Genomic DNA, 17423 nt, shown 5'->3' on the forward strand with positions numbered 1-17423 from the left:
GTGCAAATTTCAGTCCAGGATCATATATTGAATTTAGTTGTCATATCTCATTTGCCTCCTTTAATTGTGAACAATTTCTTAGGCTTTATTTATCTTTCATGACAGTAACTTTTTGAAGAACAATGTGACATTAATTCTTGTCTTATGTTCTCTTTAAATATTGAATTTAAGCCCAACAAGCTATATTCTGTCATGTTTTTTAAAAACTAAGACTATTCTGATGATTCAGTGAAAACACACAAGTCATTTTCTTGGGCTGCCTTTACTTTCTAACAACCTTCAGTTGCAGTTGACTCTTATGAAAGAAAAAATTATTCATGACACTAAAGATGGTAAGGAAGACTATTCAAGAGGGACTACTGCAATGAAGGTTTTGCAGTATGGGAGAGAGATCTGGCTCGACTGTGAATCTAATGAGGACACGTGGAGATTTATACTAAGGAGCAGGTTGGGAGTCACTGGAAATTTGCTAAGAGGAAACATTCAGAATAGAGTTATTTTTGCTACACCAATTCAATAAATTCTTGCTGAAGACATGCTAGGATGGTAAGATAAAAAGGGTGAGGGTTGAGGACTTTGATTAGATATTGAGAATAGAGAAGTTTTACTAAACTCACCCAGCAGGATTGTTGAGTAATATTGATGTAATATTAATGATCCAGCAGAACTAAGCAGGCTAAGGACAGAATCCAAGGTCAAGGCCTAGTCAGAAGAGGGCTCAGAACAGCCTGACTCAAGTTCAGTCAAGGAGACTGTCTTTATCAATCCTTGGTAAGGAAGCATATCTTTTTGCTTCTGATGCAGTTTCTTTAGATGTATTTATATACATCTACTTAGGCAAAAAAAAAAAAACAAAAAACATACATATATGTATATGTACACACACACACACACACACACACATATATATAACAGGAAGAAAAGGTGTTATTTTATTGTTATGCTATGCTAAGTCACTTCAGTCGTGTCCGACTCTGTGCAACCCCATAGACGGCAGCTCACCAGGCTCTGCCGTCCCTAGGATTCTCCAGGCAAGAATACTGGAGTGGGTTGCCATTTCTTTCTCCAGTGCATGAAAGGGAAAAGTGAAAGTGAAGTCGCTCAGTCGTGTCCGACTCTTAGCGACCCCATGGACTGTAGCCTACCAGGCTCCTCCGTCCATGGGATTTTCCAGGCAAGAGTACTGGAGTGGGGTGCCATTTTATTGTTATAGACTGTGTTTTAAAGTTCCTTTTATTTGCTGTAAGTATTGCTACCCCTGTTTTCTTATCATTTCCATTTGCATAAATATCTTTTTTCCATCTCCTCACTTAAAATCTCTATGTGTCTTTTGCTCAGGAGCGAGTTTCTTGTAAGTAGCATATAGATGGGTCTTCTTTTTTAATCCAATCAGCCACCCTGTGTGTTTTGATTGTTGCTGGTTTTCTGGTGTTTTTATAGTTCTTCATTTCTTCCCTTGTAGGTTGCTGATTTTCTTTAGTAATGTTAGTAAGAACCCTAATATGCTTGTGTTCCTTTCTCTCTACTTTTTGTGTATCGGTTTTAGGTTTTGATTTGTGGTTCCCATGGAGTTTTTGACCTATAAATTTATCTACTTGTTTTAATCTGGTAGTCATTTAAATTCAAACATATTCTAAAAGATCTGCATTTTTTTTACTCCTCTCCCCCAAGGTTTGTGTTTTTGATGTCATATTCATGTCTTCGTATTTATCCCTTCACTGTTTATTATAGTTACAGTTGATTTTATTGTTTTTTGTCATTTAATCTTTTTAGTTTATTTAAATAGTTGCTCTATAGCCTTTACTATATATATGCCTTTACTAGTGATATTTTTTTCCTTTCCTAGAGATTCTTACCTCTTGCTGTAGCTTTTTCTTTTCCACTTAGAGAAGATCTTTTAACATTTCTTTTAGGATAGGTTTAGTACTGATGAACTCTTAGTTTTTGCTCACCTGAAAAGTTCTTTATCCAAATGATAATCTTGCTTGGTAGAGCATCATATGTTGTAGGTTTTTCCCTTTAGCACTTTCAATATATCATGCAACACTTTAAATATATCATTCCATTTCCTTCTGTTCTACAAAGTTTCTGCAGAGAAATCAGTTCAGTTCAGTTGCTGTTATGTCTGACTCTTTGCCACCTCAGGAACTGCAGCATGCCAGGCTTCCCTGTCCATCACCAACTCCTGGAGTTTACTCAAACTCATGTTCATCGAGTCGGTAAGGCCATCCAACCATCTCATCTTCTGTCATCCCCTTCTCCTCCCACCTTCAATCTTTCCCAACATCAGGGTCTTTTCCAAGGAGTCAGTTTTTTGCATCAGGTGGCCAAAGTATTGGAGTTTCAGCTTCAGAATCAGTCCTTCCAATGAATATTCAGGACTGATTTCCTTTAGGATTGACTGCATTCCAGGGACTCTCAAGAGTCTTCTCCAGTACCAGAGTTCAAAAGCATCACTTTTTTGGCTCTCAGCTTTCTCTATGGTCCAACTCTCACATCCATACATGACTACTGGAAAAACCATAGCTTTGACTAGACGGACCTTTGTTGGCAAAGTAATACCTCTGCATTTTAATATGCTGTCTAGGTTGGTCAAAGCTTTTCTTCAAAGGAGCAAGCATCTTTTAATTTCATGGCTGCAGTCACCATCTGCACTGATTTTGGAGCCCCCCAAAATAAAGTCTGTCACTGTTTCTATTGTTTCCCCATCTATTTGCCATGAAGCGATAGAACTGGATGCCATGATCTTCGTTTGTTGAACGTTGAGCTTAAAGCCAGCTTTTTCACTCTCCTCTTTCACCTTCAATAAGAAGCATTTTAGTTCCTCTTTGCTTTCTGCCATAAGGGTGGTGTCATATGCATATCTGAGGTTATTGATATTTCTCCCAGCAGTCTTGATTCCAGCTTGTGCTTCATCCAGCCAGGCATTTTGCATGATGTACTCTGCATCTGTTAGATAAACAGGGTGACAGTATACAGCCTTGACGTACTCCTTTCCCAATTTGGAACCAATCTGTTGTTCCATGTCTAGTTCTATCTGTTGCTACTTGGCCTGCATACAGATTTCTCAGGAGGCAGGTCAGGTGGTCTGGTATTCCCATCTTTTTTTCCACAGTTTGCACAGTTTGTTGTGATCCATACAGTCAAAGGCTTTAACATAGTCAGTAAAGCAGAAGTAGATGTTTTTCTGGAATTTTCTTGCTTTTTCGATGATACAGCAGATGTGACAATTTGATCTTTTATTCCTCTGCCTTTTCTAAATCCAACTTGAACATCTGGAGTTTCTTGGTTCACATACTATTGAAGCCTCGCTTGGAGAATTTTGAGCATTACTTTGCTAGCGTGTGAGATGAGTGCAATTTTGGGGTAGTTTTAACATTCTTTCGCATTGCCTTTCTTTGGGATTGGAATGAAAACTGACCTTTTCCAGTCCTGTGGCCACTTCTGAGTTTTCCAAATTTGCTAGCATATTGAGTACAGCACTTTAATAGCATTATCTTTTAGGACTTGAAATAGCTTACCTCCACTAGCTTAGTTCATAGTGATGCTTCCTAAGGCCCATTTGACTTCTGACTCCAGGATGTCTGGCTCTAGGTGAATGATCACAACCTCATGGTTAACTGGTTCATTAACATCTTTTTTGTATAGTTCTTCTGTGTATTCTTGCCACCTTTTCTTAATATCTTTGGCTTCTGTTAGGTCCATACCATTTCTGTCCTTTATTGTGCCCATCTTTGCATGAAATAATCCCTTGGTATGTCTAATTTTCTTGAAGAGATCTCCAGACTTTCCCATTCTATTGTTTTCCTCTATTTCTTTGCGTTGATCACTGAGGAAGGCTTTCTTATCTCTCCTTGCTATTCTTTGGAACTTTGCATTCAGATAGGTATATCTTTCCTATTCTCCTTTGATATAGCTTCTCTTCTTTTTTCGATTATTTGTAAGGCCTCCTCAGACAACCATTTTGCCTTTTTGCATTTGTTTTTCTTGGGGATGGTCTTGAGCACTGCCTCCTGTACAGTGTCATGAATTTCTGTCCACAGTTCTTCAGGCACTCTGTCTATAAGCTCTAATCCATTGAATCTATTTGTCACTTCCACTGTATAATCAAAAGGTATTTGATTTGTGTCAGACCTGAATGGTCTAGTGTTTTTCCCTACTTTCTTCAATTTAAGTCTGATTTTTGCAATAAGGAGTTCATGATCTGAGCCACAGTCAAATCTCGGTCTTGTTTTTGCTGACTGTATAGAGTTCTCCATCTTTGGCTGCAAAGAATATAATCAATTTGATTTTGGTATTGACCATCTGGTGATGTCCATGTGTAGAGTTGTCTCTTGTGTTGTTGGAAGCAGGTGTTTGGTATGACCAGTGTGCTCTCTTGGCAAAACTGTGTTAGTCCTTGCCCTGCTTCATTTTGTATTCCAAGGCCAAATTTGCATGTTACTCCAGGTATCTCTTGAATTCCTACTTTTGCATTCCAGTCCCCTATGATTAAGAGCACAACTTTTTTTTTGGTATTAGTTCTGGAAGGTCTTGTAGGTCATCATGGAACTGTTCGACTTCAGCTTCTTCAGCATTGCTGGTTGGGCATAAACTTGGATTACTGTGATACTGAATGGTTTGCTTTGGAAATGAACAGAGATCATTCTGTCATTTTTGAGATTGTACCCAAGTACTGCATTTTGGACTTTTGTTGACTATGAGGGCTACTCCATTTCTTCTAAGGGATTCTTGCCCACAATAATAGATATAATGGTCATCAGAATAAATTTGCCCATTCCAGTACATTTTATTTTACTGATTCCTAAAATGTCGATGTTCACTCTTGCCATCTCCTATTTGACCACTTCAATTTGCTTTAATTCGTGGACTTAACCTTCTAGGTTCCTATGCAATATTGTTCTTTAAAGCATCAGACTTTGCTTCCATCACCCATTTCATTCACAACTTGGTGTTGTTTTTGCCTTGGCTCTATTTCTTCCTTCTTCCTGGAGTTATTTCTCCACTGATCTCCATTAGCATATTGGGCACCTACCGACCTGGGGAGTTCATCTTTCAGTGTCCTATCTTTTTACCTTTTCATACTGTTCACGGGGTTCTCAAGGCAAGAATACTGAAGTGGTTTGCCATTCCCTTCTCCAGTGGACCATGTTTTGTCAGAACTCTCCACCATGACCTGTCCATCTTGGGTGCCCTACATGGCATGGCTCATAGTTTCATTAAGTTAGACAAGGCTGTGGTCCATGTGATCAGATTGATTAGTTTTCTGTGATTGTGGTTTTCATTCTTTCTACCCTCTGATGAATAAGGATAAGAAGCTTATGAAAGCTTCTTGATGGGATAGACTGAGTGTAGGGGAAACTGGGTCTTGTCTGATGGGTGGGGCCTAGCTCAGTAAACCTTTAATCCTATTTTCTGTTGATGAGTGGGGCTATGTTCCCTCCCTGTTGTTTGGCCTGAGGCCAAACATCCACCAGAGACTCCTGGACACTTACAGGCAAGTTTGACTCAGTCTCTTGTGGGGCCACTGCTCCTTTCTCCTGGCTCCTGGTGCATACAAGGTTTTGTCTGTGCCCTCCAAGGGTGTTTCCCCAGTCCTGTGGAAGTTCTGTAATCAAATCCCACTGGCCTCCAAAGTCAAATTTGGTGGGGTTTCTCAGTCCCTTTGCTGGATCCCCAGGTTGGAGAATCTGTTGTGGGTCCTAGAACTTTCTTAACAACGTGAGAATTTCTTTGGTATAATTGTTCTGCAGTTTGTGGGTTGTCTGCTCGACAGCTCTATGGTGGGGCTAATGGCAACCTCCTCCAAGAGGGCTTATGCCACACTCTTTGTGACCCAGGTCTGCTACATGCAGAGCCCCTGGCTCTGTCGCAGGCCACTGTTGACCTGTGCCTCCACAGGAGTCACTCAAACACTCAAAGGCAGGTCTGACTCAGTCTCTGTGGAGCCTCTGGGTCCTGGTGCACACAAGGTTTTGTTTGCACCCTCCCAGCATCTCTGGCAGGTATGGGGTTTGATTCTAAACACGATTTTGTCCCTCCTACCATCTTGTTGGGGCTTCTTCTTTGCCCTTGGATGTGGGGTATCTTTTTTTTTGGTGGGATCCAACATTCTCCTGTCAATGGTTATTTAGCAATGAGTTGTAATTTTGGAGTTCTTGCAGGAGAAGATGAGTGCACATCTTTCTACTCCACCATCTTGTATTAAGTCCTTCTACTCTGCCATCTGTATTACTGCAGTCACTTCCACCAGTCTCCCTACTTGCCCTGTTAGTCTTCCATAGACTGTTACAACTTGCTTCAGACCCTGTCACTCCTCAACTGATAACCTTATGGGGATTCTCTTGTATGTGATTCCTGTTCTCTTGCTACCTTTGGAACTCTCTCATTATTGAAATTTTTCCATTTTGAGTATGATATGTCTTAGTGTGGGTCTGTTTGGGTTCATCTTGCTTGGGACTCTCTGTACCTGGGTGTCTGTTTCCTTCTTCAGGTATGTGCTAGGTCTTCTCCTTTGCTCAGTGTCCAGCAGGACCTTATTGGGAGCAGGATCAGGACCCTAGTTGCTGGTGTAAAACCCTGAGGGTTGGGTCTGAGCTGGTTCCAATCCCTCTAAGTGTGTGCTCTCCATCTTCCCAGCAACTAACTGCTCCCTCCACCCAGAGGGAAGTGGTGCTTAAGCAAGAGAGGCTGGTGTAGGTTTCAGCCTGAGGCAGGGCATGGGCTGTGGCAGTCCTGGTCCCAATCAGAGCTCTGAATCTGTTGACTCCATGGGCACTAGCAATGGCCACCCTCACCCTGTTAAGATGCCACATAGGGTCTGAGTAGGCTTCATCCTGCACAACTGCTCACTCACCCTGGCTGTATCTCCCCTTGCCCTAGTGTGGAGCTGTGCCATGGAACAAGAGGGCCAGGGCAGACACTTGGTTCAGGCTGGGACATACATTGAGGCAATGGCAGGAAACTGCTCAGAGTCCCAGACGATTTCAGTTTGCTTCCTCCACCTTATTTTGGGAGACAGCAAGGTGTGTGCACACATTCTTTGTGAGTGGAGTCTAGGTTTCTCACAGTCCTGCTGTCAGTCCCACTGGTTTTCAAACCAGCTAAGTGGACTTGCCCTCCCAGTGTTGGACCCCAGGGCTGAGGTGCTCAATATGTAGTTCAAACTGCTCACTCCACAGGAGGATATCTGAGCCCATGTAATCCCCCTCCCCTCTGTGTCCCCTTCTAGATGCACAGGTCCCAACCTGATCACTTTCCTTCCTTTCTTACCTCTTTAGAATAGGTATGATAATCCTATTTCACTGGGTGGTTTGAAAAATTCCTTGAGATAATGAATATATATAGTGCTGAGTACACAGTGCTGTGCTTAGTCACTCAGTTGTGTCTGACTCTTTGTGACCCCATGGACTGTAACCCACCAGGCTCCTCTGTCTATGGGATTTCCCAGGCAAGAATACTGGAGTGGATTGCCATTTCCTGATCCAGGGGATCTTCCCAACCCAAGAATCAAACCTGTGTCCCCTGCATTGGCAGGTGGATTCTTTATCACTGAACCACCAGGGAAGCCCTAATTTGAGAAGCAGTAGCAGACAATTTTGGACTAGTAGCTTTGGGGTTCCAGATCTGGGATAGGACTGGGTCCTTGGCTAACTTCAGTGGAAGTTCTTTGATTTCTAGAAAAGAGACTTTGAAATGTCCATGCTGATCAATCATTAGCCAAAAGTCCTTGATCTCACAGTCTCTATCTTGGGAAGGGTAAAGAGAAGGCTTATTTTCACTGAGAGATTTATTTCTATAATAGGAGTTTGTCCTGTTACAATTCTTGTTTGCAATTTAAATTATTAACCAAGATAAAACTGCTGTTTGGTTTTATTTAGTGGAAACAAACTAACCCTCACTGAGTGCCTAGTTAGAAATCAGACACCTTTATGTACATTATTGATTTAATCATTACAGTCTGTGAGGTTGACATTATGTTTCTTATTAACAGATAAAACAGCATAGCCACCTTGTTTGATGCCAAGTTGTTAGTTAGAGGAGTGGGGATTTGATTTGAAATGTTTGCTTACAAAGTTCATGTTTTTTTCCAGTTAAGCTGCTGGTCTAGAAAGTTGTAAAATTTGAACTTTATAATTTCCCTACTCCTGACATTACCCGTAGGTAGAATTTTGACTTCTAGGATGTTGCTCATCTTACTTTTACTGTAAAATTTTTTATAAATTTAAATTAAATTTACATTTACTTTTATTTTTGTTGTTAATAAAATTGTAATGAATTGCTTCTCTAGGTCCTAGTTAGAAAAGGTGTTTTGTTTTTTTTTTCATCTTTAGATGAGTGTCTGTAAAGTGATAATTTATATTAAGGTAGTTGTTTTAGCATTAGGACGTCAGACAAATATAACTTATTTTTCAGATTTTAGCATAAACCTCACTTATTCAAGGTTCAGTTCAGTTCAGTTCAGTAGCTCAGTCGTGTGAGACTCTTTGAGACCCCATGAACTGCAGCACGCCAGGCCTCCCTGTCCATCACCAACTCCCAGAGCTTACCCAAACCCATGTCCATCGAGTCAATGATGCCATCCAGCCATCTCATCCTCTGTCTTCCCCTTCTCCTCCTGCCCCCAATCCTTCCCAGCATTAGGGTCTTTTCCAATGAGTCAACTCTTTGCATGAGGTGGCCAAAGTATTGGAGTTTCAGCTTCAAGGTAGGCCTCCTCAAATCTCTCAAACCAGGTCAGGGCCCCTATGTTACTCTCTCAAAACCCCCTCATACTTTTTATTCATAGCACTTTTAGCTTTCACTTTCAAATTTGGTGTTACTCAGTTGTATCTCTAGGGTGAATAGTGCACAGGATTTAAGTGGATTTATAGTAATTCTTTATCATTGGCTTACAATGCAAACTCTAGGTACATCACAGGCTATAGTGGGGGATCTTTCTCAGGATGAACATGAGCTGCTCTGAAGCAGAGTCAACATAAAGTTTTTCCTCAGGAGAAAACAAAGGTGAGGAGACTACAGAAAAGATACTGAGTTATTATTATTATTATTATTATTATTTTGGCTTCACTGGCTCTTTGCTGCTGGGCGGGCTTTTCTCTAGTTGTAGCAAGTGGGGGCTACTCTTCATTGCAGTGTGCGGGCTTCTCATTGCAGTGGCTTCTCCTGATGTGAAGCATGGGCTCTAGAGCATACGGGCTTTAGTAGTTGCAGCACATGGGCTCAGTAGTTGCAGTACCTTGGCTCTCGAGCACAGGCTCAACAGTTGTGTAGGGGCTGAGTTGCTCCGCGGCAGGTGGGATCTTCCTGGATCTTGAATCAAACTTGTGTCCCCTGCATTGCCAGGTGAATTCTTTGCCACTGAGCTACCAGGGAAGCCCATTACTGAGTTATTAAGCATCACACATGTTTTATTGAATATTATTGAAAACCAAAATGAGTAATTACAGTTCAAACATTTTCACATCCTCCTAATGTTAGAAGAAAAGCAGGCCTGTCAAACAAATAATGAAAACCTAAAAATCAGAGAACAGATCCCAAAAGACAGTAAAAACACTCAGTGCAAATACAAACCTTTTATCTAGGTCTATTAAACACATATTGCTATATTAGTACTTACAGGTTCCCTAAGTATTTAAAACCTGACTTTCCATCTTTTCATTCTGATTCATAGCAGCCAATTATCTTCTTTTTCTGATATTTGTCACAGTTTGTAATTTTCTATTTATTTATGTGTTTATATGTGTAATATCTGTCTTTCCTTATGTCTTTCCTATAATCAGTTTTCATTCCAATCCCAAAGAAAGGCAATGCCAAAGAATGCTCAGACTACCTCACAATTGCACTCATCTCACATGCTAGTAAAGTAATGCTCAAAATTCTCCAAGCCAGGCTTCAGCAATACATGAACCGTGAACTTCCAGATGTTCAAGTTGGTTTTAGAAAAGGCAGAGGAACCAGAGATCAAATTGCCAACATCCTCTGGATCATTGAAAAAGCAAGAGAGTTCCAGAAAAACAACTATTTCTGCTTTATTGACTATGCCAAAGCCTTTGACTGTGTGGATCACAATAAACTGTGGAAAATTCTGAAAGAGATGGGCATACCAGACCATCTGACCTGTCTCTTGAGAAACCTGTATGCAGGTCAGGAAGCAACAGTTAGAACTGGACATGGAACAACAGACTGGTTCCAAACAGGAAAAGGAGTACATCAAGGCTGTATATTGTCACCCTGCTTATTTAACTTCTATGCAGAGTACATCATGAGAAACGCTGGGCTGGAAGAAACACAAGCTGGAATCAAGATTGCCGGGAGAAATATCAATAACCTCAGATATGCAGATGACACCACCCTGATGGCAGAAAGTGAAGAAGAACTAAAGAGCCTCTTGATGAATGTGAAAGAGGAGAGTGAAAAAGTTGGCTTAAAGCTCAACATTCAGAAAACTAAGATCATGGCATCTGGTCCCATCACTTCATGGAAAATAGATGGGGAAACAGTGGAAACAGTGTCAGACTTTATTTTGGGGGGCTCCAAAATCACTGCTGATGGAGATTGCAGCCATGAAATTAAAAGATGCTTACTCCTTGGAAGGAAGGTTATGACCAACTTAGATAGCATATTTAAAAGCAGAGACATCACTTTGCCAACAAAGGTCTGTCTGGTCAAGGCTATGGTTTTTCCAGTGATCATGTATGGATGTGAGAGTTGGATGGTGAAGAAAGCTGAGCACCGAAGAATTGATGCTTTTGAACTGTGGTATTGGAGAAGACTCTTGAGAGTCCCTTGGACTGCAAGGAGATCCAACCAGTCCATCCTAAAGGAGATCAATCCTGGGTGTTCATTGGAAGGACTGATGTTGAAGCTGAAACTCCAATACTTTGGCCACCTCATGCGAAGAGTTGACTCATTGGAAAAAAACCTAATGCTGGGAAGGATTGGGGGCAGGAGGAGAAGGGGACGACAGAGGATGAGATGGTTGGATGGCATCACCGACTCGATGGACATGGATTTGGGTAAACTCCAGGAGTTGGTGATGGACAGAGAGGCCTGGCGTACTGCGATTCATGGGGTCGCAACGAGTCTGGCACGACTGAGCGACTGAACTGAACTGAACATCTCTTTTGTTCAAATCATGCATGTGGTGGCTGTCAACCTTGCCTGGCAGACAGCTGTTACACACACGATTTGTTTATTGAATGATGAATAACTAGGATCAGCAATTTTTGCATACAGGGCTGCTGCTTCCAGCGCAGCAGGTAGGGATTGAAAGTGGTCAACACACAGTTTGGGAAAAAGAAACTAGAGACAGAATTAAAGTTTTAGAGATGGGACTGGGGAACTTAACACCTCTTGAATCAAGAGACCTGCTCCTTAGAGCCACATCACTTTTTTCTTTTTATTATCACTTTTATTTAGTGTCCTGGCAAGCAGAAAGTATCTGTTGTGCTACGATGAAATCAGACTCCTGTGTCCCTGGTCACGTCTCCCATTTTATTGATAACTTTGAACTACCTTTGTTATTTTCTTGTACAAGGGGTATCACCCAGCTGGAGGTCATACCCTGGCACATGCCTTGGGAAAACATCTTGGTGTGTGTACAAGCAGCGGTCTGAACTTGTGCTGACCTTGTGTTCCAAGGTCCACACTAAGTTTTGCTTAGCTTAGCAGGACATGACAACCCCAACTAATAACCCGATATACTTTTGTTTAGATTATACTATATTGCTATATTTTGCTTTTATTCTTTACCCATGGTGCTTTTCTCATGGCTTAGCCAGAGCAACAGGCAGCTGATTATTAACCTTGTCCTAGACCATCTTTAAATGAGAAAGTGTCACATTTGACATCTCTATGACTATTAGTGTCATTAAAAAGATATCTTGTTAAAAATTCTTTCTTGTTAAATTAATCTTGGTCATTATGCATTCTGCAGATTCATGGGAAATTATGGGTATAAATGTAATTTGTGAGATTGCAAGGAACTTCCAAAGGCTGGGTCCATGCATTAAGAGAGGTTATTGAGGAAATACCTATTGGATTGCTGAGGACAACTGCTACTGAAAACATCATATTCACTGAGGGGTGCTTTGGTTCAGGGGATTTGAATTCTGTCTGGAAAACACCATGGAGGTGCCTCAAGACTTGTTGTTGTTCAGTTGCTAAGTCATATCTGACTCCTTGTGAATTCATGAACTGCAGCATGGCCAGGCTTCCCTGTCCTTCACTATCTCCCTGAGTTTGCTCAAACTCACGTTCATTCAGTCATTCATGCCATCCAACCATTTCATTCTCTGTTGTCTGCTTCTCCTCTTGCCCTCAATCTTTCCCAACATCAGGGTCTTTTCCAAAGAGTCGGCTCTTTGCATGAGGTGGCCAAAGTATTGGAGCTTCAGCTTCAGGATTAGTCCTTCCAATGAATACTCAAGGTTGATGTCCTTTAGGATTGACCCATTTGATCTCCTTGCTGTTCAAGGGACTCTCAAGATCTTCTCCAGCACCACAGTTCAAAAGCATTAATTCTTTGGCACTCAGCCTTCTTTATGGTCCAACTCTTATATCTGTACATGACTACTGGAATTAGTTAAGAAAAGCATGTTGTTACAGAGTTTTAAAGACCTACATTTTAAATTATTTGTTTTTAAAAATTACAAAATTGCAAATGTTTTTTGTAGACTTAAGTTGGGGTTGTTTTAAACCATCTTTCACCAGTAATTTACTATGTATGATTTATCTTTTAACAAGACCAGAAGGCCTTTACATTCTTTGAATCTTCTTTTTCTGATATATATATTGTCTCTTGGTTTATATTTGCTACTCTAGCCATCAAAATATGAAAAATATCTAAGATACTGGAAAGGGCACACTTTATAGAAACAAATGTTGCTGGTTTTTGAGGTCACCAGGTTGCTCATGGCAAACTATGGCTGAACATTTGAAAATGCTACTTGGGATAATACTACAAAGAATTGTAATCAAAGCAGCATAGTATTGGCACAAAAACAGACATACAGTGATCACTGGAACAGAACAGGGAGCCCAGATACCTACAGCCAATCTACAATGGAGGAGACAAGAATATACAATGGAGAAAAGACAGTCTTCAGCAAGAGGTGTTGGAAAAGTTGGACAGCTACATATAAATCAATGAAATTAGAACATTCCCTCACCCATATACAAAAATAAGTTCAAAATGGTTTAAACACCTAAGTATAAGACACGACATCATAAAACTCCTAGAAGAGAATATAGGCAAAACCTTCTCTGACATAAACTGTAGCAATATTTTCCTAGATTAGTCTTCCAAGGCACAAGAAATAAAAGCAAAAACAATTCGGCCACTCTGTATCTTTTGATTAGTGAATTCAATTGTTTACATTTAGGGTGATTATTGATAAAAGAGGACTTAGTACTGTCATTTTGTCTTTTGTTTTCTAGTTGTTCTATCACTCTATTCCCTTGTGTTTCTGTCTGATATTTTAGTTTGGTGCTTTCCTATGATATATTTTGTTTTGGTTTCCTCTTTTTTTGAATGTTTCATGTCTCTGCTCTAGATTTAAGTTTTGTGGTTACCATGAGGTTTGTATAAAACATCTCACAGATAAAATAGTCCTTTTCCTGCTGATAACATCTTATCTTCCTTCACTTGCCTACACAGGTTCCATCCTTTCCTTCTTTGCCTTTTATGTCTAGGTTGTCTCAAATGATCCCTTTTTATGGTGTGAGTTGGTTACCAGATAGAAGTAGTTACAGTTATTTTTACTACTTTTCCCCCTTTAACATTTATGCTGTAATTGTTTAACAACTTATTCTGATATACAGTTGCAATTTTCTGATTCCTTTTGTCTATTTAGCACCTTACACAAAGTTTTCTATACTTGCCTTTTCATTTCAGGTACAGGAGTTCTCTTCAACATTTCTTATAAGGCAGGTTAGTGGTAATGAAATCCCTCAGCTTTTGTTTATCTGAGAAAGTCTTTATTTCTCTTTCATATGTTAGAGATGACTTTGCTGAATGGAGTGTTCTTGGCTGATATTTTTTTATCTTTCAATATTTTGAGTATGTCATTCTACTCTCTGCTGGCCTGTAGAGTTGCTATGGAGACATCTGTTGTAGCCTAATGAGGTTCCTTCATAAGTCACTGTCCTTTTCTCCTTGGCTGCCTTTAAAATTCTTTCCTGTCATTAAATTTTGACAGTTTTAATATATTGTGTTTTGGAGAATTTCTTTTTGCATTGGGGTAATTCGGTGTTCTCTTAGCTTTGTGGACTTGTTTACCTAGCTCCTTCCTCAGGTTTGGGAAGTTCTCAGCTACTGTTTCTTTAAACAAACTCTCTGCTCCCATCTCCCCCTCTTTTCCTTCTTGGATGCCAATTATTATTATATTGCCCTTCCTAATGGAGCCAGATAGCTCTCATATTATTTTTTCATTTTAAAAAGATGTTCTTGCTCCTCTTTTACCTGTGTCATTTCTAGGTTTCTATCTTCATGGTCACTGATTCTCTCTTAAATATGGTCTTTATTTTTAGTGCTTTCTAATGCAGTCTTCATCTCATTTATTGAGTTCTTTGGTTCCAGAATTTATTTGATTCTTTATTTGAGAGCTTCAATCTCTTTGGCAAAGTATTCCTTCTGTTTATTAATTTTATTCCTGAGATCACTGAACTTCCTTTCCAAGTTTTCTTATAGCTTATTGAGTTTTTTCATGACAACTATTTTGAAATTTCTATCAGTTAGATCACAGTATTGTCTGACTTTAAGTTTGATTTTTGGAGAATTATTGATTTCTTTTTGTGATTGCATGTTATCATGGCTTTTCATGGTGCTTGATTGGTTGTCCCTCTGCTGGTACGTTTGAAGTAGCAAACATCTTTAAGCTTTTTATTTATTTTTTAACTTGAATCTAATAATTAGATAAATTGTAATTAAAGGCCTTTTTTTCAACAAAACAGATTTATGTTTATGAAATATAAATCTATGGGTGGCAATATAGTTCAAGTTTTTTATTTTTCTTACATAAGCTGCCTCTGGCTTTTTTGAGATATTCCCACTCTGCAGTGTCCCTGCCAGAGGTGTTGCCCAGTACCCTTGTTGATACTGCTTATGCCTTTGGGGTTGCTGGTGCCTCATTGATCCTGGGGTTGCTGCTGTCACTGGCATCACTGCCTGGGGCACTGGATTGGTTGGGGCCTCCACCACATCTGGGATCACCTGAGTTGCCACCATAGGGAGAGAAGGAGGGTGGGGGGAAGAGCTAAGGTTTTAGGTCCCTCTGCTGCATCTGTGCTTTTGGAGTTCACAGGAGCTGCCATTGTGGGGGACAGTGAGCTGGGGTCATGGGTGCTTTCAGGGACAGAGCTGCAGGCCCCACCGCTGCATAGCCAGAAGACTGGAGTCAAGTGTCTCACCTCTCCTGTTGCTACCAGGTTCTCTGGGGCTACAGGCTCAGCCACCACAGCTGGTGAGCTGGGATCACAGGGACTGCCTCCATAGTTTCTTCAGTTCTGCCTCCTCTATATGTTCCAGTCTACTGACTGTTAGATGTACAGATGTGGAAATCTCTGACATCTTCGTGTGTTGGGCAGAGGACTTCTGTTGAGTTATGGATGTTTTACTGGTTGTAGACTGAAGGGGAGAGACAAAGGGAGTGTTTCATGCTCATGTGATGCTGACATCACTCCTCTCTAAACCTGTTGGCTTCTTCCAGAGCATTTATGGTGTCTTCATCTCATTTACTGTAAAGCATTATTTCTCCTCCAAGCTTTGAGGAGCCATTCCACTAGCACAGAACTGACTCCAGATGTCCTTCTCAGGGATTAAGTCATGAGTTATAAGACACTGCTCCTATTCCAACAATCTCTCCCTTATAGTCTCTGGTTTAGAATGCTTATGATTGATTTCAACATGTTTTTCTAGTTCTTACTAATACATGTCAGCCAGATTTTGTAGTTTTTTTTTTTTTAAAAAATAAACTATTTCCCTAGTCAAACTGAGATTTGAATGCATTTATTGGCCTAGAAATCATGAGGAGAAGTAGAGGTATACCTTTAAGGAGGCAAGTATCATTTTATGAGGCATTCACCTTAGTAAGGCTCCTTGTGGTCTCTAGGCAAGGAGAGGCTACTACCTGTGGCAAGGGGGAGTGGCACACTTCTTTAGGCCTATAGCATTTAGGAGAATCTGCGGTTCAAAGTTAAGATAGTCCAGTTCAGTTTTAAGATATCACCCCTTTCCTATCATTGCCCTGGTTTTAGTGACAGATTTATAGATGAAAACTTCTCTGTAATTTTGCTAATATCATAATTAAATCGTTGGCCTGATTTTTCAGCCCAATTTGTCCTCTAGTTGTAGGAGATAGGGGGACATTTAAATGCTGCTATAAAAGTCTTATGGTTGTTAGTCATACTCTTGGTTGATTGTTGTCTGACTCAAGCCTATCATTTTTTTTCCTTCAGTGTATTGATGACACTTAACAATAACCAAATCCACAGTCCTCATAATTACCATTACCATCTTATCTCTCAAGTGCTAATAATAATGCACAAGGCAGCACTCTCCTGTAATCTGTATCCCATCCAAATTGATCACAGGAGACTCACAGTAATTTTATCCCAAGAGCATGCCAAGAGAGACTCTATCTCACTTACTACCAGTGTATTAGTTATCTGTTGCTTAGCGCCTTAAAACAAGCATTTGTGTTCTCAAAGTGTCTATTGGTCAGGAATCATGGAACAGCTGAGCTGAGTGGTTTGGTTCAGGGTTTCTCACAAAGTTGTAATTGAGGTATTGGCCAGGGCTGGTCATCTCAAAGCTTGGCTCAGGGAGAATGTTCTTCCAGTTTCACTTACATAGCTGTTCACAGGCCTCAGAAGATCCATTTCTAAGCTCAGGTCCTCTCCTGAGACCGCTTCTAGATGTACCAGGCTGGCTTCTCCCAGAACAAGCAATTGAAGAGAGATACTCCCCAGATGGAATAGAACTCAATTTCAGAAATGATATCTCATCATTTCTACTGTGAAAAGTGAGTCATGAAGTCCAACCCACATTTAAGGAGAGGGGATTACACAAGGGCATGAATATCAGAAGGTGGGGATCATTGGGGTGCATCTTACAATGGGGTCCAGCTCACAACTATACTTGCATAACTGCTTTTTTTTCACTTAGCATAATGTCTTCAAGTTTCATCCATGTTATCACCCATGTGTCAGAGTTTCCTTCCTTTTAGGGCTGAATATAATTCCATCGTGTGTACATGCACAATTTTTTTTTATCCATCATCTGTTGATGGACACTTGGGTTGCTTCCACTTTTTGGCTATTACGAATAATGCTTCTATGCATATGGGTGTAAGAGTGTGTTTTTAAAGCCGACTATCAAAGTGGACAATTGGAGTTAATCTTATAGGGATACTCTGTGGACT

At 40.4% G+C, this 17423-nt stretch overlaps 1 long non-coding RNA gene across 1 annotated transcript in view; it reads left to right on the top strand.

The window, feature by feature from the left end:
- Positions 1 to 17423, top strand: part of LOC145547411 (uncharacterized) — a 119605-nt gene that overhangs the window by 94740 nt on the left and 7442 nt on the right. The gene's annotated exons all lie outside the window — the stretch shown is intronic.

The sequence above is a fragment of the Giraffa tippelskirchi genome, chromosome 1 (assembly GCF_054371585.1).
Source record: "Giraffa tippelskirchi isolate mGirTip1 chromosome 1, T2T-mGirTip1v1.2.pri, whole genome shotgun sequence".
Lineage (NCBI taxonomy): Eukaryota > Metazoa > Chordata > Mammalia > Artiodactyla > Giraffidae > Giraffa > Giraffa tippelskirchi.